At 42.9% G+C, this 27777-nt stretch overlaps 1 protein-coding gene across 3 annotated transcripts in view; it reads left to right on the forward strand.

The window, feature by feature from the left end:
* Positions 1–564: 564 nt before the first annotated feature.
* The window catches only part of cntn5 (contactin 5), a 149845-nt gene continuing 122632 nt past the window's right edge, over positions 565–27777 (forward strand). For all 3 annotated transcript variants that reach the window (XM_035525503.2, XM_035525504.2, XM_081716020.1), the window contains exon 1: positions 565–931. The gene's annotated coding sequence lies outside the window, so the exon portion shown is untranslated. The remainder of the gene's footprint in view (positions 932–27777) is intronic.

Below are 27777 nucleotides of genomic sequence, written 5' to 3' on the forward strand. Positions count from 1 at the left end.
GGAATGTAAATAGAAAAAAAGCTGCTTGATCTATTATAGCTAACAGAAAGTGGTGTTGGATGAGTTTCTGAGATGACACACGTGCTATATTAGTAAGAACAGAATATTTCACCCCAGTGTCATTTTTTGTCACCCGTTTTGTACACCTTATATACTTACATTCAAATAGTCCCCCAATATCATTAGCATATGCAGTAGTAGCCAGTAATGTATTTTAGGCCACTTTCGTATGAATTAGTTAGTTGGACCACGCTAACGGATTTTTTTTTCTCATATTATCTCAGAGAAACAGCCATTATTTCAGGAGGCTCTCTAAAGAGGGTAGTCTTCTACTGCATTTTAGAAATGAAATAAATAAACAATCAAGAATAAACATAACCTCATATTTTGCATATTCGGATAAAACAGAATATGATTCTCTTCGCGAATTTGTGGGAGCAGCGGTGTGACCCACGTGAGAACTTTCGGTGACTGCAGGAAAAGAAGGCTTACATCGACGGGAGCCGCGGGCTACTGGCGGGACACGCGGCGACACTTCACCGTCTTTGGTCGAGACTGGAATGGTTGCTGCCTCCGACGCTGGCACACAACGCGACGCAAACGCTCACAGTGAGACGAACGTCCACGGCCTCCCGTGTTTTATCGTTGCCACGCACGATTGCACGAAGAAGGTGTCTAAAAGGGGGCGTAGGTAAAAGTCAGCGACACAGCTGCAACGGCACACGAGAACGGACGCCACGACCGCGAAGAGCTGAAACGACGCGCTGTGGTCTGCCGATCCTTTAGAGATTCGTTGGATTGGTGCGCCTCAAGCCTTTCTGCGCTGTCTCCATGTTTGGTTTTGTGACTTTCAACTAACAAGACACTCTTGGACCAGGCACAAATACCTCACCCACGAAAGTGTGTCTTGCTCTTGCTGCAAACATCCAGAGTAAGTGAGAGTTGTCCTCCGTTTGTGCGTTTTTGTTCTTTGCAGAGGGTGTCGCGTATCGGGGCCACTGAAATATGCTCCGTTTTTACGATACTGTATGCTAATGATTTAGAGCTAAATGTTGAATCGCATTTCTGCACACACCGAACAGAACAGCTCGTAGTCGCGTTTCGTCCCTTAAAACACCCCCGTGTGGTCCGTGGTATGTTGTGAACTTGTTTTAAACCTACCGATTTGCTCTGCCCTGTGAAGACACGACTGTAAATGCCTGGAAGTAAGCATTAAGTGGCAACAAAGTGTGAACATCCGGATTAAAGTGCGTGGTCGTTTTTTAACGGGATAAACGAATCATTCCTAATTTTCACAAAAGAGAACAGAGGTTGTAGTTTATATTTTTGACAGACCTTTATTCGCACTCTGCCCATTGACTGTTCAATCCCACCTCGACCCTGTATACCTGCACTAGTTGGGATGTAATCAAAAATCTTTATATGACAGGTTACAGGGAGAAGACTATTAAAACCAAACACGTAACTCTTTATCAAAGCGGTTCAGATTTAGAAAGCGAAGAGGGTTGGTTATTTGCAAACAAGGCGAAGAACCTTGATGTGACTTATTGCCTTAAAATCAGGGAATATCATTCACGTAAATTCAGAGGAGCAATGTACAAATCATTTTCTTTATTTATTTTTTGAGTGCTACATGTAAATATCTAATATACGGTTGTGGAGTGGATTTCTGCTTTGCTTTATCTAATATAATACGGAGTGGATTCAACTTCGAAGCAATTCATTTATCTGAAGATTTTACACCACACGGCTGCCACAATGGATAAAAATCTCAGTGATGAACCCCAGATGTACTCATTTTTGGTCAGATGGACTTGTATGAACACAATAGTTGTTAATTCAGCGTTTAATTCTGGGTTTTGCTGTGTGGATATTCTCCTTAACTCCTTCCCATATCAACAGAAGTGTTAGGCTGTATCCTGAGGGGAGATCGCCGAGTGAAATATGTTCGTTGTCTTATTCTTTGACACTGGAGCAGTAACACTGATTTAAAAGGAAAGTCTTGGTTTAATTGCTCATTAGGGCGACCAACGTATCAAGGCTTCAAACTTGCAGAGATCGTTTCTGAAGTTGTCAGTGTTGTCTGGCATCATATACCCACCCACCCCACCCCTGTAAAAAAACCAAAAAAAAAACAAAAAAACAAAAAAACCCACTTTAGTGCTGCTTGTGATTCATTGTGTGAATAAATTCTGGGTAGAATTCTTACTACAAAACCGTCGGTTTTTCAAGAGAGGGCAGAGGAATATGTTTGACATGTTTTGTTGCAATTATCGTTCTCGTACATGTATCTTCAAGGGCTAGAAGTGTGTTGTCTCAGTTCCTAGAACTATAGCATGCCTTGGGTAGGAAAAAAAAAAATTCAGAGTGTCAAAAATGAAGATAGATTTTCTCACCACAGCCATGATGTGTTTTTGCACTTATGACCATGCCAACCGGTTGCCATGCAACAATTTCCTCCTGAAACTATAAGTCTTAACTGACATTTTCACAAGAAAGGTTCTTGTTCTGTCAGTATCCAATGCCATTGCTCTGGTTTTCAACTGAACGTAATCTGAGTAACATAATCTGACACATATTTTGTACCTTTTGCACTAGTGCCATAGACTACAGATTGTGCATTGTTATCAGGGTAATTATTTAATCACCACAACATAAATTTTGAAAGTTAACAAAATTATGGTTTTAATTATTTAGATTTGTATTTCGTATTTTGAAGGTATGGCTTGAATTGGCTCTGTGTGGCCTGTTCTACAGCGTGTATCCTTTTTCATTTAGCTGCAAATCAAAGTGTGAATTGGTTTGTATATCTGGAAAGCCAAGGCTGTGGTTAAGATGTAACTGATAACAAATTGATAATTTAGTGAAATATGAGGGGCGTGTGGAAGATGCGAAATTCATTCAGTCGTCTAGTGATCAGACAGCTGTGGCGAAGAAGTAAGAATGCACACTTAGGGCTCTGTTTAGACCACATCACCTGCAGAACCCTCGCTCATGTCCCATGGAACACTAAAACCCATTTCAGCATTGGAGGTGTTGGTTTATTGCTTCTATTCAGTAGTATCAGGCATTAATCATTAATCTCTGCCAGTGCCATGCTAGTAGCTTGCTGTACATACGTTAACTTGAGATTTTCCCCTTGTCAGAGAAGCCTAATGGCACTGACCATTCATGTTGTAATCCTCAGGCAGTTTGGTTGCATAAATTCACAATTGAGCAGGGTCCAAGCCTTTGGGCGTAAACTGTTTTTGAAGTGAACGGAATGCATAACCGGCTAGAGACACTAGGATTGATCCTCCGGAATGTGGCGCTAGCACCATTTTCTCTCTGTGACCAGTGTGAGTTGTTATTAAGCAACACCGTAGACTTTCTGAAACTGGGTCAGACAGTCATTCGGAACTCTTAGCAGCACAGATGTGTAATTGCTCACGAGTCCTCTGCCTGAGGGTTTTCTAAGGGGATTGTTCAAAACTTCACTGGTGAATTTAAAATGGCCATTTCACATGTGTGGCATCTCTTTTCATGATTGAATTTTTCAGAGCGGAAAAGAAAGGCTGGGTGTACAGTAATATTTTGTAGAGCATACCTTTTTTTAAAAAACATTTAAAAAAAATTGTTTTACAAAAATAAACCAGGAAGGAAGCAAAATGAACCAATAAATAAATAAATAATATGATATTGGCTTAATGGGGTAATAGCCATTCACCTTTACTGTTTTCACAATATGACTTGTTTGTTGTTTACAGGATCTCTTTAATTGTTTGTTTTTTTAAATGAAATGTAATTGGTAAGTGTTTCTAAAAGTACTGACAATTCTCACCAAATGCTAAGAAAGATTGTCTTAATATGTCTATCACAGTGACAATAGCATATCAACATCTTGCCCACACCTAGATAGGTGGTTTCAGAAATGTGGATGTCCAGGACAGATCACAAGTGAAAGAAACATTGTGATTTCCTTCATAGATGAATGAGGAATTCAGATTCTTACTTCAGTGCTGTGATAAGTCACGTGACCCATGAGATGATACTGGCTTATTGCTCCTTTAAATTTTAGGCAGACATAAATGTTGCCTTGCCATAGTAAAGGGAGACTGAGAGCATTTGTTACTTCTAAAGTCAAAATTGAGTATTTTAATCCTTGCTTTGATGTTTTTTAATGTATTTATACATGCAATTACAAACTAAAGAAAATGTAAAAAATTAAATGTTTGGGATAACATATCAGCGTTATCTTATTGAATGAGAACGACTTGGCAAACGCCTTCCTAGCATTTTCATCAACTGTCCATTGCCTTCATCGCCTCCATCGTCTCCTCCTCCTCCCCCCCCTCCCCGCCTCCACCCCCATTTTAATGGGCCAGGAGCTAACCACATCCATTTTGCTCTGGTGTGCTTGCATGTTCCTGTGAAGATGTAGAGACCACTCAGGCCCATTTCAATAACATGTGAAAAACTGAATTTTCAACTCGTTCCAAACTCAAGTCACTTATTGAAACATGCAAATTCCTCTGATTCCTTTCTGTGCTTGCTTGTTTTCCGAAATGGCCTGCTGTTGTGGTTCAGATGATGATCACCTCCCTCCGCTGTCTCTCCTCCAACCCTCCTTCCAAACACAGGCACACACATGCACACAGACAAATCAGCTTACTATGATTGACAGCACTGACACATTCTGTGGGTTTTGGGCTGGTGAACGTGAGGGCAGGTGGATCCATCTCTACGGCGGGGGCGGTGGCACTGCAGTGGGGACACCATGCGTCGTCATAGAAATTGATCCCAAATGATGCCCCCATAATATGCTTTATGAGGACCTTTTGTTTTTCCTAGATTTAAGGCTCGGTCGATAACGAGAACAGGTGTGTATCATCTAGTTTTAGGTAGCGTAAGAAATTGTTTAAGATGACACAATTTACAAGACAAGTTATTTATGATACTAATGGTCCTAGTGTAGTACAGAGATAAGAAACGATACAGTCATCATACTGGGGCAGAGTCCAACTAATGCAGGCCATACTAGTTATGTCTTAATTATGTTTTAATTAAAGCAATTTTGTACCATAGTAACAATGGTCATTACATAGTGCTGGGGATCCTGGTCTCCCAAACCTTTCACTTTACAGTTGTGTGAGATGCCGTCCAATTAGATTTTAGAGTTTAATTTCCATCACAGCTGGATATAGTTTCCCCGCGACACTGTACTCCGCTCCGTTTCATGTGGAGCACACCACGCCGGACCGCTACACGTCACCTAAGAGGTTTTATTTTGTTATTACACTGAGGCAACATTTGTTCAGGCAGTTTTAAAGGTTACCGGCTTAAACCCACAGACCTGGGATCAGGACTAACTGAAAACGACAAAACGCAGCTTAGAAGCCCTGGAGAAAGCTAAACTGCGACCAGGCCCCCGCTCCGTGGACAAGGAGAAAAGCCTTTCATTTTTAGATAAGATAATGAGACCACAGGGAGCTTCCACAGAGAGAGGCAGGATTAATATAATGAAAACGGACACACGTGTCCCTGGGATGTCTTCGTGCTGGGCACTGAGTGAAAATGGAAACTTATCCACACAACCCATGTAGGTGTGGCTTTGTTACTGCCAAGTGACTGCCTCAGTCCAGACCTGTCACAGTGGGATGGAAGCTTAAATGTTACACACAATCTGGAGTAATATTTACAGAAGGATTGTAAAGGAGAGAGAGAGAGAGAGAGAGAGAGAGACTTAAAATTGCAGTGAAATACAAACATATATATTTCACTGCAATTTTGAGTCTCTCTCTATAAAATTGTGTGTGTGTGTATATATACAACACACAATAAACAGCAAACACAAACAAAAAGTTGTTATAGAAGTAATTTTGCATACTGAAGCTTTGTGATCTCGACATTCCAAAGACCAATACTGCAATAATGATTAACAAACAATATATTGTGAGACTCTCAGCTAATAAGTTCTAACTAAGCAGTTAAAATGCCTATTCAAAAACCTGTGTAATTCTCCATGGCGTATAATGTTCTATTCTAATTTGTAATGCTCCATACTAAAACCAGTGTAATTTGTAAGCAGAGCAGATCTTGTGCCAGGATTTAGCTTGGCAGGTAGCTAACCACAGGGAACCCTCACAAGCCTCCAGCCATTATAACAACTACATTCATATTCTATGGGCTCGGTGATCTGAGCGGTAACGTTCCTCAGTGTACAGTAAGTACTGTGTGTAGTGCACCTGGTAGCGCATGAGCTCGCAATGCTGAGGTCATGGGCTCGATTCCCGCAGAGGCTGTTGTACTGATAAATCCATATGCTGTCTTGGGTACGGGAACTTGTCTGTCAAATGCTGCATGTGTGATGAGTTGACCTTGTTGTTGATGCCTTGGGAAAAACAAACAAACAAAAAAAACGTTTTACAACAACTCTGACCTTTTAATTTCTGATAGCCTTGTCACACTCACATTAAATTTGACCTACGCCAAAAACAATTAGACTAGTTGAGCTGAGGAAATCTGGAAAAATCATTTCAAAACTGTGTGGTAATCTGACTGTGCATGCCTTCATACATAAAATTATGCTGGACTTCTCACTGGGAGTAAAAAGATGCCCTTTTTTTGCAAACGGAGAGCCAATACAGGTGGATGACTGCTAAGATTTTAGCATACTGTCCTTGAGAGGGCACGTGATTCACATAATGCCTGAGCTCTGAATGCCCGTGGTTCTGAATCAGCCAGTCAGCCAGTCAGGGGCTTAAAGGCTACTGGGTGGAACAGAATTGTACCCTGGTCATCCTTCCTGTGCCCTAGGGCACTTCTTGATACTGCATTTCATTTAGAATAGAAGCCCGCTGGTCTTTTAGAGAATGTGTAGGAAGACAAACACCCCTCTGGAACCACCTGACAAGTTAATTTGTATAATTAGTGGTAAGTGTCTGCTTTGTGAAAACTGGCTTAATGTAACACATTCTGCACTGCGGTGTGTGGTTTGCACTTTCTACTTAAGTCACGGTGTTAAACATACCAGTGCATTATGTCCTGGTCAGGGGAGGGTTTAAATGTATTTACTCTTGCAGTAGGAGTTTTCAAACTCTTACCAGATCCTCTTGAAAGTTGGATAAATGTAGTAATCAATACATTGTCTAAATTAAACATTTAATGTTTTACTCCTTGATTTATACCCTTAGATATAGTAAAATAGAAAATCTACTCGGACAAAATCACAAAGTTTCAAGTACCTTTAAATTATTAGAGCATTATAACTTTAGGATAAAATTGGTTAAATATGAATGGTATTTTTTTTAACAAGGGCTGAATATCAAGTTAAAAGCTTTCCATGCCAACGTGCTGAATAAAGGAGCTCATTTAATCAGTTTGAGACTCGCGCAATATACTGCTTTTTAAATCGTTATCACTGCAATACGTAAACGATTCCTCAGGCCATATTTTTTATGTGTGTGTGTTCTGCAAGCGTGATAAGGCCCCCAGGACATTCCACATGATTGTCCTCTGGGTGTTTTGAAGATTCACAGTCACATTCATGCGATTCATCAAATGTAAATCATTTCGGTTAAAATAACGCACGGCAGCCTTCAGACGTACCACTTCGAGGGCTGACCGATGTTTTTAATTATGTTTAATTATATTGCAAACAACACAGTTGCAATATGTAGGAATATAATCCCAGTACATTTATTTTCTACATTATGCAACTTTATATTTTGCTCCTACATTTTTATCATTTCCACATTCCTGTTTCCTACATTTTCATCATTTTATGATGGACTGAAAAACTATAGCTATTAGTAAAAGAAGGATAAAGCTCCAGAGAGATAAATAAGAAATGTGCTGCTGTTATCTGAAAATTCAGTGGATACATAAAATTGATATATTTTGCTAACAGCTCAAAATATGAGCGTATACATTTCGTTCTTGTTTTGTATGTGTGTGTTAGGTCATAGTGTCACGTATAGTGTCACATTAACCACACACACACACACACACACACACACACACACACACACACACATACATGCATACATACATACATATATATAGGAAAAGAAGAAGATTAGAATATTCCAGGTGAGTAACTGTATTGTAAGTAGAGATATAGAGGTATTCAACATTTGCAAGGTTTCCAGAGACACAGCACGTTTCGGACATAGGTCCTTCATCAGCTGTGCAATACACACATCTGTAATGGCAAGCTGGATTTCAGTTGTTTGGTTACCTGCTGAGAGTTAACTTCCATTAAAGTGCCCATCAAATGTAAAGACCTCATATTTGCCAGGTTCAATTTGCACTGAACTGTTTGTGCAGGCATTTCTTCCCAAGACTAAATCGCCCCAGTTTTCTTTCCCTCCATTTCCAGTGCCACTTGGTTTAGTGTATTCCTGTTATGCATATCTTCTCTAAATAGTCAAAAGTGTCGTTTTCCACCCTTTTCCCTAGTGCAGGGTTACGATGCTTGCAAGAAAATGTGCACAAGATATTCATTGGATACTCCAGACTATATTTTATTTTTCCTCAGCGCGGTGCCGAGCCATAAAGGGCGATATGATTTGGATAGCACTGAACAAGTCACTCTATCACACCTCGTAAAAAAAAAAAAGAAAAAAACGAATGCTCTCCAATTAAGCGAGATCCAGGGCCCATCGAATGTGAGTCGGTTCATTTGTTTCGAGGCGAGGGGAATAGGCACTTGTGCGTTCCACGCTCATGTTCCATGATGGCGCGTCTGCCACAACTACAAATCATTTCCTACCTGGCAGCACTTTAGAGGGAATTCAGAAAACGCACACATACCCGTGCTTGTGTTCTTATGTGGAGCAGTCAGATGGCGGGCTTAAGGTTCCTCCTTTTTCACTGACTTTTTTTTTTTGCTTTTGAAGACTCTTCAAGAATATTGGCCATAATGCCAGATATCTGGCTATGTTTTGCTCATAAACTCTAATGCCCCATGTCACAGCAAATACATGCCTAATTGAGGTCTTTTGTGTACTGGCAACTTGAAGTCTAATCAGTTTTAATGATTCCTAAGTGGTCACATTTGAGGCCTGCCAGCATGGGGTAAATTAGAGCAGTAGAAATCAGTTGGCAAGGTAAAGATATGCTTGCTTTGCACCATGGCTTCTCTTTAAAAGGAGAACATGAAGGGGCTTTGAGCAGACACCTGGAAGGAGGAAAATTGTGGATTTCAGCTAAATCTAAGATTAGGAGTAGATTTAACAGAGTGAGCTGACAGAGGTGTTTATGGGGTGTCTTTATGGGCAGAAGATAAGTACATTTAGAGACGGTCCCAATGAGAGATTTAAGAGATCTGTTTTTGAGGGAAGAATATTAGCCAGCTGGATAACAACACCCCACAGCAGTCTTTTCTTTTCTTTAGTTTTGCTGCAACAGTGACAGTAGAAAAAAATATATAACTCTTCAATTCCTTTGGCACATGTACCTTGATCAAATCCAAATTAAAAGTATTGCTTGCAAGTCTGTTTGCATTGGTTCTTTGGGGGCTCTTGTCCTATTCTGCTGTGGTCCACTCCACATTCACATTTCCTTCCTCTTCAGATCTCTTCCTACATAGCTTTAGCATGGCAGCGTGCGGTTTCTGCTGTTCTGGGAGAGGGACAGCAGAGCTTGTTGCCCGTCGCCAGCCGTGACGGGCTGAAAACTGTGTTCCGCGGTGGAGTCCACAAGATGGGCACACACCTCCAGACCTCTCTCCCCATCGTCTTATTTAACATGACAGAGGAAGGGACTTATCTGGGCCGACTGTGCCGTAGCTCTGCTTTCACCGCGGCTCTTTTAAAAAAAAAAAAAAAAAATGTTTGTACATTTATTTTTATTTATTTATTAATTTGTTTCTTTTTATAGATGCCTAACAAGCTCATGGGCAAAGTGCGAGGATGAGATTGAGATGGAGAGTTGCTAATTAGGGGACTGAGGAAAAGTCAAACGAAGGGCTGGTGTGAGAGAGAGAGAGATGAGGGAGAGAGAGAGAGAGATGAGGGAGAGAGAGAGATGGGGGGAGAGAGAGAGAGGGAGAGAGAGAGATGGGGGAGAGAGAGAGAGAGGGAGAGAGAGAGATGGGGGGAGAGAGAGAGAGAGAGAGAGAGAGATGGGGAGAGAGAGAGAGAGAGAGAGAGAGAGAGAGAGAGAGAGAGAGAGAGAGAGAGATTGATTCAGGTATAATGGGAATAGATATCAGGGCTGGTTAACTGATCAGCTTCCAGAAGTCAATGACTCATCAATGCATCAATGCCTGAGTCCTGTGAGCTTGTTTTCATACTACACTTGGCATTAAAATACAGATATTCTGACGTGCATTATTCCTTCCTTTCCGGTGTATATCCATAAGACACTGTACAATTTTCAAACAGCCTGGCTTTTTTTTTTTTTTTTTTTTTTGATGAACAGCGATGGACTGGATTTTGCTGTCTGATCCGATCCAAGCGACAATGCTTTTGCTCCCTCAGGATACTGTGTGACAGGAGCGGGTACGCAGCAGCGTCCCCCAGTGGATTAATTTTGCTATAGAAAGGTAAATATAAATTTGGTGAAAATGGGCATTTCCCTTGAGGCATGCAACAATGGGAACAAAGATCTCCCAGGCAAATGGTAATTTATAGCATTTCCTATCCCAGTGGCCCAGAAAGCAGAGGCCTTTAGTCATGTCACAGGTGTCAGAGTTAACAATGGGCATTCAAGTCAAGCCAAATATACACAGCTGAAATGTCATGCCATAATGGAGACTCCTGTGCTATACGCTGGAATGAAACTTAGACCGCTTTCCACTATGTTTGTTTGTTTATTTGTCTCCTTCCTGTTTCTTTTCTGCTGGTTTCCCTACACTTGCTTTCACCAACATTAGCGTCAGGTGACTGTCAAAATTCAAAATGATGCCCTGACCTCATAAGAAACAGCTAATGAGCTGTGTGTTGGGCGTTCATGTAATCTAGGGCTCATGAGTAATAATCCTCTTATCAAGCTTATGAATATCAAATGGCTTCTTAACCCCATGTAAAGTACTTCTTCTGACACAAGTACCCTGTCGAATTCAGAGCTTAATTACTTTTTGTCTGCTGGTAAAAGGAGAGACCTTTACGCAACCCATGCTGTTCCCACTTCTGCCTGCCGCATTGTGCCATGAGTTGTGCTGTCATATACTGCACCATGCCACTCTCTCTCTCTCTCTCTCTCTCAGCTCCAGTGGCTGAGCAAATGTAGCATGGATTTCCAACTTTGGGATTTTAATCAACCTCTGCACCGCCAAAGCATTTCATCCTACCACGCGCACAAGTGCTTTCACACACTTCAGGCTTTTGACTTCCCATGCCCCTCGCTGTAGGAGGGACCAGGCTGGGGTTTGGTGGCTTCTTCTAACGTACACAGTGGGCTTCGAAATCGCTTCAAAAAGTCAAAGTGTATTCATATAGTGCTTTTAACATGTTGTCACAAAGCAGCTTTGCAAATGTACGGGGTCCAGATCTCTAATGAGCACGCCGGAAGCGATAGTGGCGAGGAGAGACTCCCTTGGGGGCGGATTAAGGGAGAAACCTTGGGAGGACCAAGACTCAAGAGGGAACCCAACCTCAACCTCCACTGGGTGGCCCAGTCTACTTTTGTGTTTAGGCCACGTTAGTGTACATGTGGGAGCCTCAGTTACTCCGGTGGGTCTAGGGTGGGCAGGCTCTTTCTGGCATTATCACTCAGCGTGAGAATGGCAGGCACCCTCAAGGGATGCTGTGCTCATTTAGGGCCGCATCCCCACCGTGCCGTGTCAGTTTTGGGATCCAGATACCCCCCCCCACTCCCACTCCCAATCTTCCCCCCGTATGGGGTTGGGGCTGAGATTGCAGTTACTGTCACCTGCGGGCGGTGAGAATGGGGCACTAACCCCAGCAGGATCCATACCAGGTGCATTTGTAGAGGCCACGGACAGTCGGCTGCCTTCTGCCTGACCCCATGGTGCTCTGTCCCTCTCTCGCTCTCTCTGTCTATCTATCTAGCTTGCTTTTTCTCTCCCTCTGGAGTGTTCAGTGTTTGTCTACAGCTCTCACTGCAGGGCACAGGAAACAAAACAAGAATGTTGCTGGCTACCACCAGCGTACAAATCTAACCACGTCCGAGCGCGCACGGATTCAAGTGGACGTCGCAAGGATTCTCCATAACCTGCCGTTATGAGGCAGAGGTTTTACTCTCTCGCTCTCTCCCTCTGTCACTCTCGCTCTCTTTCTCTCTCACTCGTGCACACACACACGTGCAGGTGCACCCTGGTGCTGTGCGAGGATGAGAAGAGATCACGATCACGAAGGCACAGTGTAAAGATCCTACACGTTTACTTACACGTGACTAAATAGAATGTGTTATGCCAGAGTCTTTTATGCCAGAGCTCTCACATACAGTCCGGCCTTCCCATCCATATCGATGATGCATGGGTGTATCGTATCGGTGTGGTGCGCTGTATGTGTTTATGATTGCTGTGGTATAACATTGTTCTGTGTCTTCCGACTCACTGATCTCCCAGACTGATTAAGGTGCACTCAAAAAGAGAAGTACTCACATCTCAAAGGGGATTAAAGGGAATGTTTGACATGAATAGGAAGCTCAGCCCTCGCTCTCTAGGTGAAGTGATGAGAACATCAGATGCATGCACTAAAGCACGTAATCCGAGTTCTGACTGCAGATTGCAATGTTTATGTGGTTTGATTTGTTGGGGCGAGCTCGAAATTATTTACTTTGATTGCTAAGTAATATTTTACTTTTTTAATTTGGCAGGAAAAAAAAAAAGATTAGCACTATGTCTTTGAGCCTTTTGGATTTTAGACATAATGGTTACAGTGCATATCAGAGCAAATCTTTAAAGTTATTTATGTTCTTCTTCCACAGTGTGACGGGTTGAAGTGAGTTTAAATGTATGTGATTGAAAGGGCATGCCCTGAGGGGTAGCGGTTTAGTTAATGGCCCATTTTTGTATGTGATATGAGACCAGCGATATGAGCGAGACCTGCCTGCTAAGGATAAGGATTGGGATGTCCAAGGGATGTCCATGGGTACAGGCAACGCATTCCCATTTTTAAGGGTTAATAGTATATATTTTTTATTGGAATACTTTTTCCTGTTCACTACAATCTGATGATAGCTCAATGCATTGGGGAAAAAAGTCATAGATCAACCTCATAAAGTCATAGATTAACATAGGAACTAAACAGATATTGGTTTTATATTGCGATGGGTTGAATGGCACTGATCCTAGAGCCAGGATAAGCATATAATAATAGAGAGCTTAAAGTCTCCTAGTGCTGCCTTGGTCCCAGAAGAAATGCCACAAATCAACATGGACCAGTTTAGCCCAGTGAAGCAGGCCGTTATTACTGGCTGTCCCCTTTTGTGAAAGACGGCCAAAGCTATGGGAAATCCGGAGGAATGTCTTCTTTTTTTTTTCCTCTTTAAGTGTTGATCAGCATCTTCCAGCTATACAGAAATCATATCCACCCTAGAAGAGGTATCCATGGCAACATGTGTAGTGAGAACTGGGAATGGGGGAAGTCTTGTCATGTCAGGGCTGTGTCCCCCAGCGCCCCAGCTGACAGCTGTCAGTTCCCACATAGCATATATTCAAACAAATAATAAACAACAGTAATGAAAATAATAAAATGTAAAAATATATATTTTATACATTAATGACATATTTGTAGACCTCCGAGCTGACAATCATGCCTGTAATGTTGTCCAAACAATATTATATACAATAACATACATCATTTAATTAAGGCATAAGATTTTCTATGACTGGGCCATTGATGCAACACTAAGCACTGTGTGTACTGCTATGTGAGGTCATCCCTGCGCAGCACGTGCTACATGCGTCTCGCTCTGCTCATTCCTGTGACTCTGGGCTGCACATCGCCTTTGACCATTCCCAGGTGCAGTGTGAGAGTGTTTAACCTTGACTCCTTCGACCAGCACTGAGGCGGTAATCTCCGTCACCCCCGGCACAGGACCATCTGCACAGCTCCGTCGCACACGCTTGTCACATGGCGGAACGGTGGCGCGTACTCGCCCCTCCCATGCTTCACTCCGGCGGGACGCTTTCACTCTCACTACTGGAGGCTCCAACGTCAACGTCACTCCACGCTGCGATTCAAGTGGGGAAATAAATATGCGATTACGAGTATTTTTGGCAGAGGTGAAGTCTGATTGTTTGGAATATGATTGAGTCAGTAAGAGCACCTGCTTTTTTTTTTTTCCAGTGCATCTTTTGCATCCCGTGGATTGCGCTGACTTGCGTTAGAACGAGAAAAAGAGGCAGGTCATTAATAATTCATCAGCAGAGTTCAATTAACCACTGGACACATTAACTGAAACCTATTGGGTTTTGGGGTAGACGTGAAACTGCAGTACCATAACTGCTGAGACAATTTGATTCAGAGTAGTGAAAACAAAAGGACAGTTGTTAAAATGGTGTTACAATGCACCAGATTGGGAATACGGTGCTGTGTCCACTGTGGAGTGGAGTTTGGTTTACAAATCTCCCAGTGTTTTTGTGCTTTTCAATCTCTATCCCTCCACTCCAAGCATGCAGTGTCTCCGGGAAAGGTTTCTGCCCATCTGGCTAACGTCTGCAAATGAAAAATGTTTCACGGCTAATTTACAGGCCACAGCGGCTGAATTGCATGGGCCGAAGAGGACAACTGACCACATTTGGGATGCCGTTATCAGCCTGTGTTGCGACTTTTTAAAGGTAACCTGGACAAAAAGGGAACCGTCGGAAATTATATTTTCAGATCCTTGTATTCTGAGGTGGCTTCACACCCAGTGGCAGAAGGAGAGATTTATCTTCCTGTATCCTACTGGTCCCTGAATGTTAAAGGCTGTGATCAACTCAGGTAAAGGGTTTAATGGCCAATAGTCACACATATGGTTCGAGCGGGCTGTAGATGAGTGCCCCAAACCAGCCAAGGAAAGGAAAGCAGTTGGACATTGACAGGAAAACATCTGAGGCCTGCAATGATTTGCCTAGTCATTAACAGTCCTTATCAAAAATCTATTGATGTAATTTACATAAATGCCTTTTAACCGAATTAGTTACTGTTTTGATAGAGAGTGTGACTTGTGTGAAATATTTAGAGGCCATAGTTATTGAAATGGCTGCACCAGTGTCAGGACTGCCGGGGTTATGGTATATTTTCCCGTGTCCCCAAAACTGAAATTGAAACGTGTGGCAAACGTTTGCTTTAATTTTCTAGTTTAAGGACCTTAATTTGTCTAGGAAGAATACATACATATATTTGCCAATCGCCCTCCTCCAGGTGGTTTCTTTGACCTTCAAGCTTGGGTTCTCTACTACTCTTCTGGACAGAGATCTCGGATGTTGTTCCTAGTATCTGTTGGAGCCATTTTCCCAGTCTGAAGGTCATAGCCCCTAGTGCTCGGATTACCAAAGGAACCACTGTTCCCTTCACCTTCCACATCTTTTCCAGCTCTTCTCTCAGCCCTTGATATTTCTTGAGCTTTTCATGTTCCTGATTGTTCATTTTGGGAGTTGGGATTGGTGGGATCTGTTACTATGGCCCTCTTCTGCTATTATATATATATAAAAGTTGTGTACAAGCAAAGTGCTTCTGAAGATCTAGGAGGTGAAACCAGTTTATCTTCTAAAAAGTAGATGACTTCACATGTGTAACTTTTTCATATGGATAATTGATTTTGTGCTATAGAATGATGTTGTTTTTACAGGAATGCAGAATACAAAGCAGTGGTTCTTTAGTGACCAGACATGGATGCATAGATGATAGATGAATGGTTAAAAAACCATCCTCTGTCTTTTGACACCCTTCTCAGCTCACGTACCCTAGCAGACCACTCCATTTCTCAACCTTGAAGATCGTTACAGTTCATTCATCAAAGTCATTACTTTTGGATGTTAATTAGCGCGTTTGCCTAAATTAGGAAGAGGAGCGTCACAACATGACTGATATGTGCAAGCAACAATTTAATGACCCAGAGAAAAATGTTTCAAAAATCAATTGCTGCATTTCAGTAAACATTAGTTTTTGTTTGATGTGGAGTGGAGGACACTGCTACTGGCTTTGTGTTCACAAACATTAGGTACAAAGCTGAAGTCTGCTTTAATTCGAGCTTATGTCTGTCAGCGTCAGGTGAAATGTGTATGAGTGTGGTTACTGTGTTGTTGTTGTTGTTGTTGTTGTTTTGCTTTTATTGCTCATAGCCTCTCAATTTCATGGTCCAAAGGTGGTTGTGTTGTTTGTTGTTGCAAATTTAGTTCATGTCAAAGGGAGATAATAAAAGCCCTAGTGCTGAATCTACATGTGACATTTGACATGTCGATTTTTCTGCTGCTGTCAACATGATGACCAAAGAAGTGTCAGTAAATCAGGCCATCACCAGGCTGGCAAATCCAATTAAATCAATCACAGACCCAGACCATATATAGCTCCTCTGCACTAGCCAATAGCGAACGACACAGCAGGACACAGGAAGACCAAAGTAGTGGATAACTGAGGAATGTGTCAAAGACCACCACAAAGAGGAAAGTACACCGGCAAGGCCTTAAAGGGCTTCATCACCAAATGTAGACGACTGGTGGGAAAGACCACCAAGAACCCCATGGAGATCCAAAATGGACTCCTATCGGCAGATGACAGAAAAGCCTGTACCAGATGGGAAAGGGGAAGCACAGAGGAAGAATAAGCAACTGTGGTGGGTGCTGCCTTGTCTGTGAGCCATGGCGGCTCCAGCCTGCGCGGCAGCCTGTGGAAGCGGCTCACTTGTCCCTGTTGATGAGGTGACTGCACGCTGCAGTGGGATGAATTCTGACGTGCACAAAAGCCTCTTAACTGCTCGGCTCCAGGCACACGCCTCAGTACTCACCGCTCCATGCTTCCCCTGCAGCAGGACAGCGGCCCGGAATGCACTCCTGCGGCAACAGCAGGGCTTTTCAGGGCCAGAAAGAGGAACGGCTTTGACTGGCCTGAGTCAGTCACCTGACCTGAACCCACTGAGGCGAAAGGAAAACACCCTGAATGGTGCACCAGCTAATGCTACCTAGAGTTAAAAACGGCAGAATCAGAGTGGGCTTCCGTGGCCACGTCCAGAGCCCCGCAGGTCAGCCACTGATTGCAAATGTATTTGCAAACAAGGACTTAGCATGACAGTTCTATTTATGATTAAGTTGTAGGAAAGCTGCGATACCCAGTATACGTGAAAGTCTGCTTGACCCGGGTCTCCCAATTTGCACTTCTTTCATGGCTTTGTTTAATTTCAGATCCCGTGTACTGGACTGTCACTGTGCAGATCCTTACAGCCTGCACAGCCAACCATTTGACTTTCCTTCCTTAAGTGTCGTTTTCTGCAGTTCAGTCACTGTGTGTTTCTACAAGGTCAAATATCACATGATATGTGGACAGATTGTCATTTATAGATTGAGAACGGAACCGAATATGTAGTGTTCAGTATCAAATAGCCATCCGCTTATGTTTTAATTGTGTTACTGTCATTGTCAATAATATTACATCAGTGCGAGTTTAGTCTGTGTGATATGCATGGTGAAATAGTATCAGCGTTCTTGACTCCTTTCTTAAAGCTGAGCTAAATGAGCTCATATATACCTACTCTTCTATTTTTAATTCGATCATTTAGCGGTTGCATCGAGTAAGACATGCTCTCTGTCCCTGTCACATTTTGCGTTCTCATAGAGAGCAGTCTGCAGAGGAGTGTGATCGTGCGTGGGCGTTCTCCTGCTCGGGCGCCGATTCCGCCGCTGCAGCACGTGTTAATTGAGCCGGCTTTAGCCGACAGAAACGAGCTCGCCCCCCCCTCGCGCGCATCATCGCTGAGCCGTTAAAGCGGAGCCATTCTCGCGCTGACTGGAGTTTAAGCGCCCGAGCCAGGCGCGCTGGCGGAGTGTCTCGGCGTGAGGCGGAGATTCGCGCCATAACTGTTCGTTTGAAGCGCCGTGGGTGTTTTTGGCAGGAGAGCTGGTACTGCAGTTGTTGTTGTTGTTGTTGTTGTTGTTGTTGTTGTTGTTGTTGTCTCCAACGGCTCACACCTCACAACGGCGAGTTTTTAAGGTTACACTGGAGTGAATCTTAGTAAATTAACAAATAAATCATCTCTATGTTTCTGCGGTGATAAGCCTCATTACACACAAATCCAGGAAGAAATCTGTGACAAATCGATCACATCTCAGATGCTTGCTTATGATACTCGGCGCGTGTTAAAAGCGGCAAACGTATTCTTTTTACAGAACAGATGGCAGAATAAATGTACAGCATCTCAGAATCCCATACATGTTTTATTGTTTGTTGTGTGTTTAGAGTGGCCTAATATTTCCTTATTTCTTATATACGGTGTTTCCTTACATGTGGTATGATGTCGTCATTTAAACTGTTTACTATGGAAGTGTAAAACCAGTGGATGTAATACAAAGCTGCAGTGTATCTAAACAATTTTTTTTTTTTCCTGCAAGTGTTCAGTCTGTGGCCAGGAAAGTTGCCTAGTACTTTCAGTGCCTCTCACTTTTAAGAGGGTGTCACTTTCTGCCTAACTTTGTATGATTTGGTATTTTGAATTTCAGCTGTTAACAAGTCAGGGGAGAGTAGTTTGAATGCATCTTTAGTTTGGCCAGTGCTGGGCTGTCTTCTGTCTTCTGTCTGTCTCCAGTCAGAGAATCACTGCTACTAGGCTATGCCAGAAGACTTTTTCTTTTTTTCTTTTTTTTCCTGGAAGTCAGGTACCTTAAAAATACTACTGAAATGCAGGGAACATCTGATCAGTAGTGGAATACTGATAATCCAAAGATCAGATGATCAGGAGTGGACTACAAATAATCTGGGGAACATCTGAACAGGAGTAGATTGCAGACATTACAGAGAATAGCAGATCAGGATTGGAATACAAATAATCCGGAGAATGTCGGATCAGGAGTAGAATACAGATAAGCTACAGGGATTTCCCAGACAATCGGATCAAGAGTTACACCCTCTTCCATAAAAAAAGGAGATCACTTTGCGTCTGGGCTTCTAATTCAGCCGCAGCATTTGAACACCCAAGTGCATGGCTTTATGGGCCGCCTAAGACACAGACCTGAATTATTTAGCATACCTCAGTTAAGTCGGTTACCGGCAGTTCATATTAAGCCGTTGCTCGGCGCAAAGAATGCCATCCATCACTTCAGAGCTTCTTCTATTATTGAACTGAGCTGATGGTATACCATACTGGTATGAAGTCATCCAAGCAAATGTATTCATCTATAATGTGTGTGTGTGTGGGGGGGCACTGTCCCTCGGTTTTGTGGCTGACCTATCAGATAATCGCAAGCAATTCCAGCTGTCTGCAGGAGGGGTCATAGCTTGGGTTGTCTCCTCGCTTCTGTACCTCACAAAACTTGACACTTCTTTAAAAATACACGTCAAGCAAATGTCCCAGAGAGCCTCCGCCCACTGCGCCCTTGCCCGAGTGCAGCACTAGAATCCGTGTTGAGCCTTTGGCTGTGTGGCCAGTGTCGGCAGCTTCCTCATTTGAACAAGTTATGGACTAACTGAGGGGATTCTAACGCCTAATGCTGAGTGTTTCAATCGTGTACACACGTGTACACACAAGTCTGGCTGGAAGTTAGAAGAAAGGCATTAGCATACACTGTAAAGAATATGTCCTTCATTCTGCCCTAAGGGCACTGTGATTTATGCTTTTAAAAGCACTATCAAAAAATAGGTTTCTGTTCCTATTTTTGTTTAGCCCTTTGTATGTGTCATACAAAACTGACAGTGTTAAGAACCTTAAGAATACAAAATTAATTACTGTGCATTTGTTCCTTGTGCAGCATACGTGTGCCATGGCTTCAGAGAGAATAGCATTCACCGGCTATCGGTGTCTTTTTCATTTATGTTTAACATTTCCCTAACACACAACCTCATCGTTGCCCCACTAGGAATAGAAACCCCCACTAAACTTGGCGTTAGAAACCAGAGGGGGAAAACAATTAAATTGGCTGACCTTAAAATCCCCGGACTTTCACTAAATGCTTTTGTGCTTGGCGTTGTGTTTACTGGATTCCCCTGCTCTCTTATGGAATGTCTCCCTAATCCCTTTACTGACCAAACATTTGTGTGATACCCTTCACTGCAGGCTGCACGTGTCCATCTGTCCCACAAAAGGCAGCCTGTTCTTTATTATACCAACACTCAGACTGGGGGGCTGGACACTGTAACAGCATGAGATGTTCACTGAACTGTCAGTCATTTATATATATATATATATATATATATATATATATATATATATATATATACATACACACACACACACACACACACACACACACACACACACACACTAGTTATTTATTTAAGTAATACATGAAGGCTAGTGTTTTTGTCCCTTGTTCTGTCTATTTATCTTCTACAAAAAGTGAATTTGACCTTATCTTGGTGTTAGAAAGTGACAGTCTTTTCATTTTTAAAATGTGGAGCAGATGACTGAAAACACGGTGTGTGTGTGTGTGTTTATATATATATATATATATATATAAAATCACAGAGCTCCAATTGGTTTTATTAATTTATCCATATTTGACAAGTAGCTTATTTATTATAGTATTTTACCACATCTAATAGCGTGCTTTTTTCAAATGCTTTGTAAATATTGTAAAACCATCTGCATTAAATCATTCTAGATGCATTTCATTGTCATTGTACATGTATTTAAGTTTTCCCTAAAATCCTAGAGCATTTACAAAGCGCGTCATTTACTCGTCCTCCTCAAGCTCTTCTCCTCAAGTTGGGTTTTCTCCATGCAAAATCAAATAAAAAAATTTTTGGTGTATGCAAGGTTCCAGTTAATTATTGCTTATGGTTTCTTGAAAAATAGAAAAGTAATGAGCATCAGAGCATACAAAATGCACATTAGACACACAGAACTCTGTGCTATTACTTTACACTCTGCACCAGAAGCCAACGAGCAGTTAAGCCTCCCTAATGAAATCAAGCATGAGGGTTTCTTGAACGTGGAAGATGAAGGAACTCCAGGTCCACTTTAATTTGCCAGGACTAGGCTATCTCTTTAAAGGGCACGTTCGCTTGCCTGAACCTCATGGGAAATACAAACCCATGCACTTTTAATCATAGAGAAGGATATATGACTCTCACATACTGTGACGTGCGGTGCTTCAATTTGCGCATGTTAAGTTGGCAAGGTCCCAAGAGTCTAGATTCTTCCATTTTCAAATTCATGACGCACCCTTGTCGATGTTGCTCCAGACTTGGAATTCCATTCACTCTTTGAGTGAATTTTACCACCCTTACAAATGAAAATCAACAAGCCCTCATTCATATGATGGTAATTAATACAGACACTAAAGCGGAAAAGAGAAATGTCATCGCAGTCATAGAATTTTGCTTCGCAAAGCACAAATCTAGATATCCATATGGCTGGGCTCTGTTGAAATGGTTGCACTGGCACATAAGCTATGAGAGGTGCAGAAGTACGTATTTCCTAGTGCTCCATGAATGAGGAGGTGTTCAGAGTTTTGATTTGTTCAGAAGTGCCTCGGAGCGTGGGCGCAGCTCTTCGGTTCACCCATACTGTGCTTTTTCTGCCAGTCTCTAAAACCCATTCATATCTCTGTCAATGAAATGCACAACTCGAACTCGGTTCTGACTAAAATTTAGCAGTGATCATAGTAAGCTGAATAGGAAAGAACAACTTGGCTGGAAGTTGAATAGGAAAATAACAGGAAAAAGCAACATTCTTCGTATTATTTAAAAAAAAAAAATAGTACACCCTTTCAGTAATGCTTACCCAAGCCTGTTTACTTAAACACGGCTCACACGGTTATTGCTGCTGTCGTCTCCTCTCAACCCTTTGACTCCTCACTGATTGGAGGAAACTCTCTGGGGATAATCCCTGTCGGGAGCACTGAGTCTTTATTCCGACAAACACGCGAGCTAATGGCAGACAGGGTGCGACTGAAGTAATCGCCACCTTTAATTGGCCTGGAGCCCCGTCCAGCGACAGCGAGTGAAAATGATGAATGAGGAAAAAGCCAACAGCTCGTATAGGTCCCACGCAAGACGAGCAGAGAGCCAGACCGCCATGACCTCTTCATTTGTGGCTGTCAATGATTGATGCTAAGAGCTGTTCTGGGGTGTGTTTTGATTAGAAGGGGCCTGATAGTTTAATTGTAACAAATGATTGCACTGCTCGTCTAAAGCAAAGCTGAGGCCTCTCCTTCACGAGCCCCCGAAGTGTCCTTTAATGACGGCACGATATAGGGCACCCGGAAAACCTGCAGCAGGAATTAAAGCACTCCTGCCTGTCCTGCCATTTAACTGCAGCCCTGTGCATTTTGCCTTGTGCTTCCGCATTTACATCCCCTGCGCTCGAGATGCACGTTTCGCCTCCGGATCGCTCTTGGTGCTTTTTTTTTGGGGGGGGGGGGGGTTTCCAGAGGGTGAGCTGAGCTGAGAGACACCACCAGTGCAACAGGCGGAAGGCCGTGTGCCAGCCAAATCGGCAATACCGGAGTTTCGGCGTATCCAGTGCCTTTTCCGCCACGTTATTCTCAGAAGGTAGAGGGCTGCAACAATGATTTAAGAGGCGCAGACGTCAACAAATAAAGGTTCGGCTGGACCCGAGGCACAGGCGCTGCGTGTCAGATAGCAGAACACAGTCCAGTATCATTTTCTGGTACACTGCGCCCAAAGAATTCTTGACGTTAACTCTCCGGCCGTGGTACCAGGACACAACAGGCTCTGCTATAAAACCAGAAAGATGCATCATCACACAACAGAATCAGTCTCCGATTCAGATTCAGGATCAGCGAATGCATAATTTGTCCCTTATAAAGGGTCATGTTCTTGTTTTATGTATTTAGATAAATGCTTTTGTTCTCCTGTAACAGGAACCAAGTCCTCAAAACCCAATGCACCGTTAGGTTCTTAATTTTGCAGTGCCTAATCAGAAAGAAGCGTGCTGCGTCGTCTCTCTGGCTGAGACGACACATTAATTGTAGTGTTTGTATGGCAGCCTGTCTCAGTCATGTTTGGCTCGGGTGGGTTTTTTTCTCTCTCTCTCTCTCCTATCTGAATTTGCAGCACAGTGTGGTGTCTAATTAACAACATCCTGCAGAGAGCATCAGACTGCACCAGCACAGTCGTGTGCACTGATTAAGATAACACCACAAATAGATTTGTTGTCCGCAACGGATGAATCCTAGATGAACTTTTTATCTCCTTTGTATGCGAGAGTCAAAATGAGAGCTCGTGTTTGGAGACAGACGGACAGACAGAGACAAAGTAAGCGAGATTATGTTGTTGTAACAATATCCATGTTCCAAATCCGATGATTGCGTTACAATTTGTGCAGCACTCTCTGGACCACTCCCAGGCAGGGAACGACACCGGGCTTTATGGGACTTTACGTGTTTGCTCTTCTCTGTGGCTGTTTTTCTAGAGCAGGCGGCTGAAGTGACAGAGAAGGGGATTCCAGCCATCACATGATTTGGCAATTTGTCATCATGTCCCAGCTGGACAACTTTGTTAAAAGGGCTGTGAGTAGATACTGTTGCACTGTTTCTTATGGCAACCTTGGTCAGTGTGCCATAGTTTTGTGGTGTAAATCATTCATTCGCTAACTTTTGAACTTCGACCCATCGTCAGGTAATTGCGGCCAAGGTTGTGAGGAACGTAAGTGAACACTGGATGATGTAGACTGTGTGAGGATATTTTTTTTTCCTTTTTTAATTTTTTTATTTTTTTTAAATTGGTAGTACATACACATTGTCGAGGGGGTCTATAGTTCTAATGCTCTTCATCATTTTTTCTGTCAGCTTGAAGTGAAATCAATAGCCCAGACCTGTTCCCAGGCTGCACAGGTGAATTCTTGTCTCCAGTGCCCGAGTGAGGCAGAAAGGTCCTGAATTCTTCATCTTACCAGCTTCCCGCCGAATCCTCAGAAAGCACACGTGGAGTCCGATCGAAAACAGACTTACTACTACATAGTTCTACCTGATGCATTTAGGTCCACTTTGCTCCCTCAAGCCTTTTCGGAAACATAATTGTGCTGCTCCTGTGGTAAGAGTTTTAGGGATTTTGCGTTGAAGTCTGCTTGACTTAGATCGAGATAAAAACTAGCCTGAAGCCAGTGCTATAATCGGTTACATGATGCTGAGGCTGAAGAGTGAGCGAGTGGGGACGTCTTCGGTCTCAGCTAATAGGAGTAAAACCTTTTTTCATTCCAGCATACCCAGTGACAGTGTTGGGTTACCTCAAGATGGAGGAGCCTGGCATGGCCACAAGAGCTCCAACCAGCCTTGTAGGCACTTTATAGATCCCCCCCCAGCAGGATAAAGTTTAAGCTGGAGCCAGTCTTCAGTTTCAGCAATGCCACTTTCTTTTTTCTTTTTTTTACCCCCCCCAAACCCCCCGTCTGAGGAGCCAAAAGGCCTTTTATTGCTCCACAGTGGGTGAGGCGAGGCAGCATATTGCGCTTTGCTCCAGCTCTGGATCTCTTCGATGGGACCAGAAAGAAATCAATTACCATGGGAAAGAGCGGAGTGATTCAGACAGAGCAGAACTGATGGAAGCTGCCACCTGCCCCACTGATTCCTTGTGCCACATACTACAGGAATTGACCCCGGTGCCCAACACTACAGGAATTGACCCCGGTGCCCAACACTACAGGAATTGACCCCGGTGCCCCACACTACAGGAAATGACCCCGGTGCCCCACACTACAGGAAATGACCCTGGTGCCCCACACTACAGGAAAAGTCCCCGGTGACCCACACTACAGGAAATGACCCTGGTGCCCCACACTACAGGAAATTACCCTGCAGCTGCAACACTAAAGGAAATGCCCCCAGTTCCCAACACAGCAAGAAATGTTCTTAGTGCGACAACTACAGTAATTGGGTACAAGACACTAAAGGGCTAAAGCTGAGTGACTTCTTGGAGTCATTAGTAACTCTAGTGGGGGGTTTATACTAGTTTTGTTGATAAAATGTGGATTTTATTTTTATTTTTATTTTTTTTTTACAGTGTGGGCAGAGACTCTTCAATCTGTCAGGTTGTGAGCTCATCATCTTAATGGCTCGAGAAACCAGAGCAGCACAGGGACATGTTGGGCTTTGACCTGCCATTCATGTCACTGATCAGAGAAACGTGCCCCCTGCTGAGGAGACTGTATTATCATACATCATCATTTATTATTTTAAACTTGACATTCATCTCCCATTTTGGGGCCTGTTTTACCTCATTTTAGTTCAAATGTGACACCTTTTTAAAAAAGAAGCTTTTTTTTTTTATTAGTTCAAACTAAAACAATTGAGGCATCATTGTCTTAAATTATTGTTTAGGGAAATTTATATGAGAAGTTTGTCTTTGGCAGAGACCTGCTGCAGCGTGCTAGTACTGCAGAGCACAGGTGCGACCTGAGGAAGAGCTCTCTTGCTGAATGCGCACAAATGCCTGAATGTCCACAAGTGCCTATCAGCACTGATGCAGTAATGACTGCCCTGTAATCTGTTTGTGCAGGCCACGTCTGACATTTGCTCATGTGAGGTGCTGCAGGTTGCCTTATCTCCTAACGTGTAACGGGTCCTGCTGGAGATCAACTTCAGCTCAAGAACTTTGATGTTGAGGGAACAATGCAATTTTGGGGGACAGCCAAGCTACATATTATTCCGATTAGCCCAGAATGGAGCTGTTCCACTGGTGCATCAGCACTCTCCAAGACGAGCTTCAACAGCTGTCATGCTTTAGCATTTCTGCTGGGCAGAAATATTTATGGTTTTGTTCAGAACTGGGCAGGTCACAAACCCCCATACAAATTCTCAACTAGAAAGGTAGGGTGCATTTGCGGAGATGAGTAACGATTATTTAAGGCAAATCCAAAATCATAAGGACTTGATTAAACAAATGTTTCTTAAATTTAGCATTTTAACTCCATGAGACAACATTTAATCTGAAAGCTGTTTGTTACATATAAAGGAGCACAGTGGGAGATTAGATTGTATTCTATCTGCTGCTTACATCAGCATTTGGCCGTGTAGCTGGGATTTATACTGTTATTGCCGTTGGCTGCTGCCGATGTTTTGTGGCTGCGTATCCTACGTGGGGAAGGCCATGCTTCATCTGCACATTGCTTCTAACACCTCCAACACCCTGATTTCATCACATGTCTTGTTGATGTTTGGTTGATCCAACGTGGCATCCAGATCAAGTTCTCCATGACTCACTGGGTGTGTGGGCAACCGTCTCCTCAGTGTGGACCCTTCACAATGTCAATGCAGCTATTGTTCCGCAGAGATTAACAGCCTTATATTTTGCTTCGAAAGTGCTAAGGACATTTGGCTGTGTCTCTTAAGGCTGTGAAAATAGCGATTCCATGTGGCGTATAAGATGCTACGTTGTTTTCTCACTTCAGAGCGCATCTGTGATTATGTGTAACACAACGTAATAGACAGACTCGTTTTCAACAGGTGGCAAAGACACTGTGTTAGCCTTTTTGAAATGATCAAAGAACAATTGCCTTATCATAATTATCTCCAAGCTATCGTCTTGTTATCTATGCTCAGCTATTACAATAGCTGCCACACCTTATTTAGAGCCACAGCCGATGCAGACAGCGATATATTGAATTCAAACATCATGTCTTGCTTAAATCCCTATATATATATATATATATATATATATATATATATATATATATATATATATATATATATATATATATATATATATATACACACACACACACACACACACACACACACACACACATACAGTATTTCACTGGTTGTCAAACAATAGCAACTGCCCTGGTAGCAGTGCGCTATCGCAGTACAAATCAGCTGTGTTGCTAGCGGGTGCCTTCATTCTTGTGCGTGCAGCGCGCATGCAGGAAGGCTGAAGGCGCTGCGGTCCCTCCGAGGTCCAGCGTCTGCCGCTCTCCCCCTCTTCCCTATGCCGCTCGCTTTCAGCTCCGCACACTTGCATGCCGCATCTCTCTGGGGCCCAGAAAATGAAGCTCCTTCCTTGACCGCCTCCTTCGCTTTCACCACGTTTCTCGTGCCAGGGTCCGATATTCGGGGCCTTCTTAATGGCTTAGGTATGTATAGAAAAAAGAGGGAAAAAACTCCAATATTCATCGGTCAGAAAGTCACCCTTAATTCAGCGTCGTAGACCTTTTTTCTACCCCCCTCAAAATGCTTGGTGTCACGGTCACGCCAGTGAGATGCGAATTATTGATGGCATTGCTATAGACGGTAATTGTTATGATTATGGAATGTAATTACTGCAATGATAATGGCATTAATAGTTCTGATAAATTGTTCAGAGCTGGCAGTCAAACGTCACACGCTACATTGATGTTAACACTAATGAATATGCAGTGTGTGCCGAAGCTCGCAACGTTGACGGTCGCCATGTGTCATGCCGTAATCTTGTGCTTCCCTGCTGCGGATAAGTTGTAGTCATTAGGTCGTCATCAAAAGGGAATGACATTTTTCAGTCATCCGTCCTCAGCCAGTGGTTAATTGTGGCTATTTTTAGCTGCTGGATGTCAGAAGTGACACTTCTCTTTTGTCATCTCCGGCTTTGCCTTTGCTGCTTACAAATTGCTTAAACTCTGACCACGAAGACTTTTCCTCCAGTGGCTACTGTATATTACACTGTGTTATTCAATTAAAGTCATAGCATGAGAGTGTAACCGCCCTGCCTTCCAAATGTAGACAAACATTCCCAGGCTCCCTCAGGACACTCCTTACAA

This window comes from Electrophorus electricus, chromosome 6, assembly GCF_041902795.1.
Source record: "Electrophorus electricus isolate QZ-2024a chromosome 6, ASM4190279v1, whole genome shotgun sequence".
In the NCBI taxonomy this organism is placed as follows: Eukaryota; Metazoa; Chordata; class Actinopteri; order Gymnotiformes; family Gymnotidae; genus Electrophorus; species Electrophorus electricus.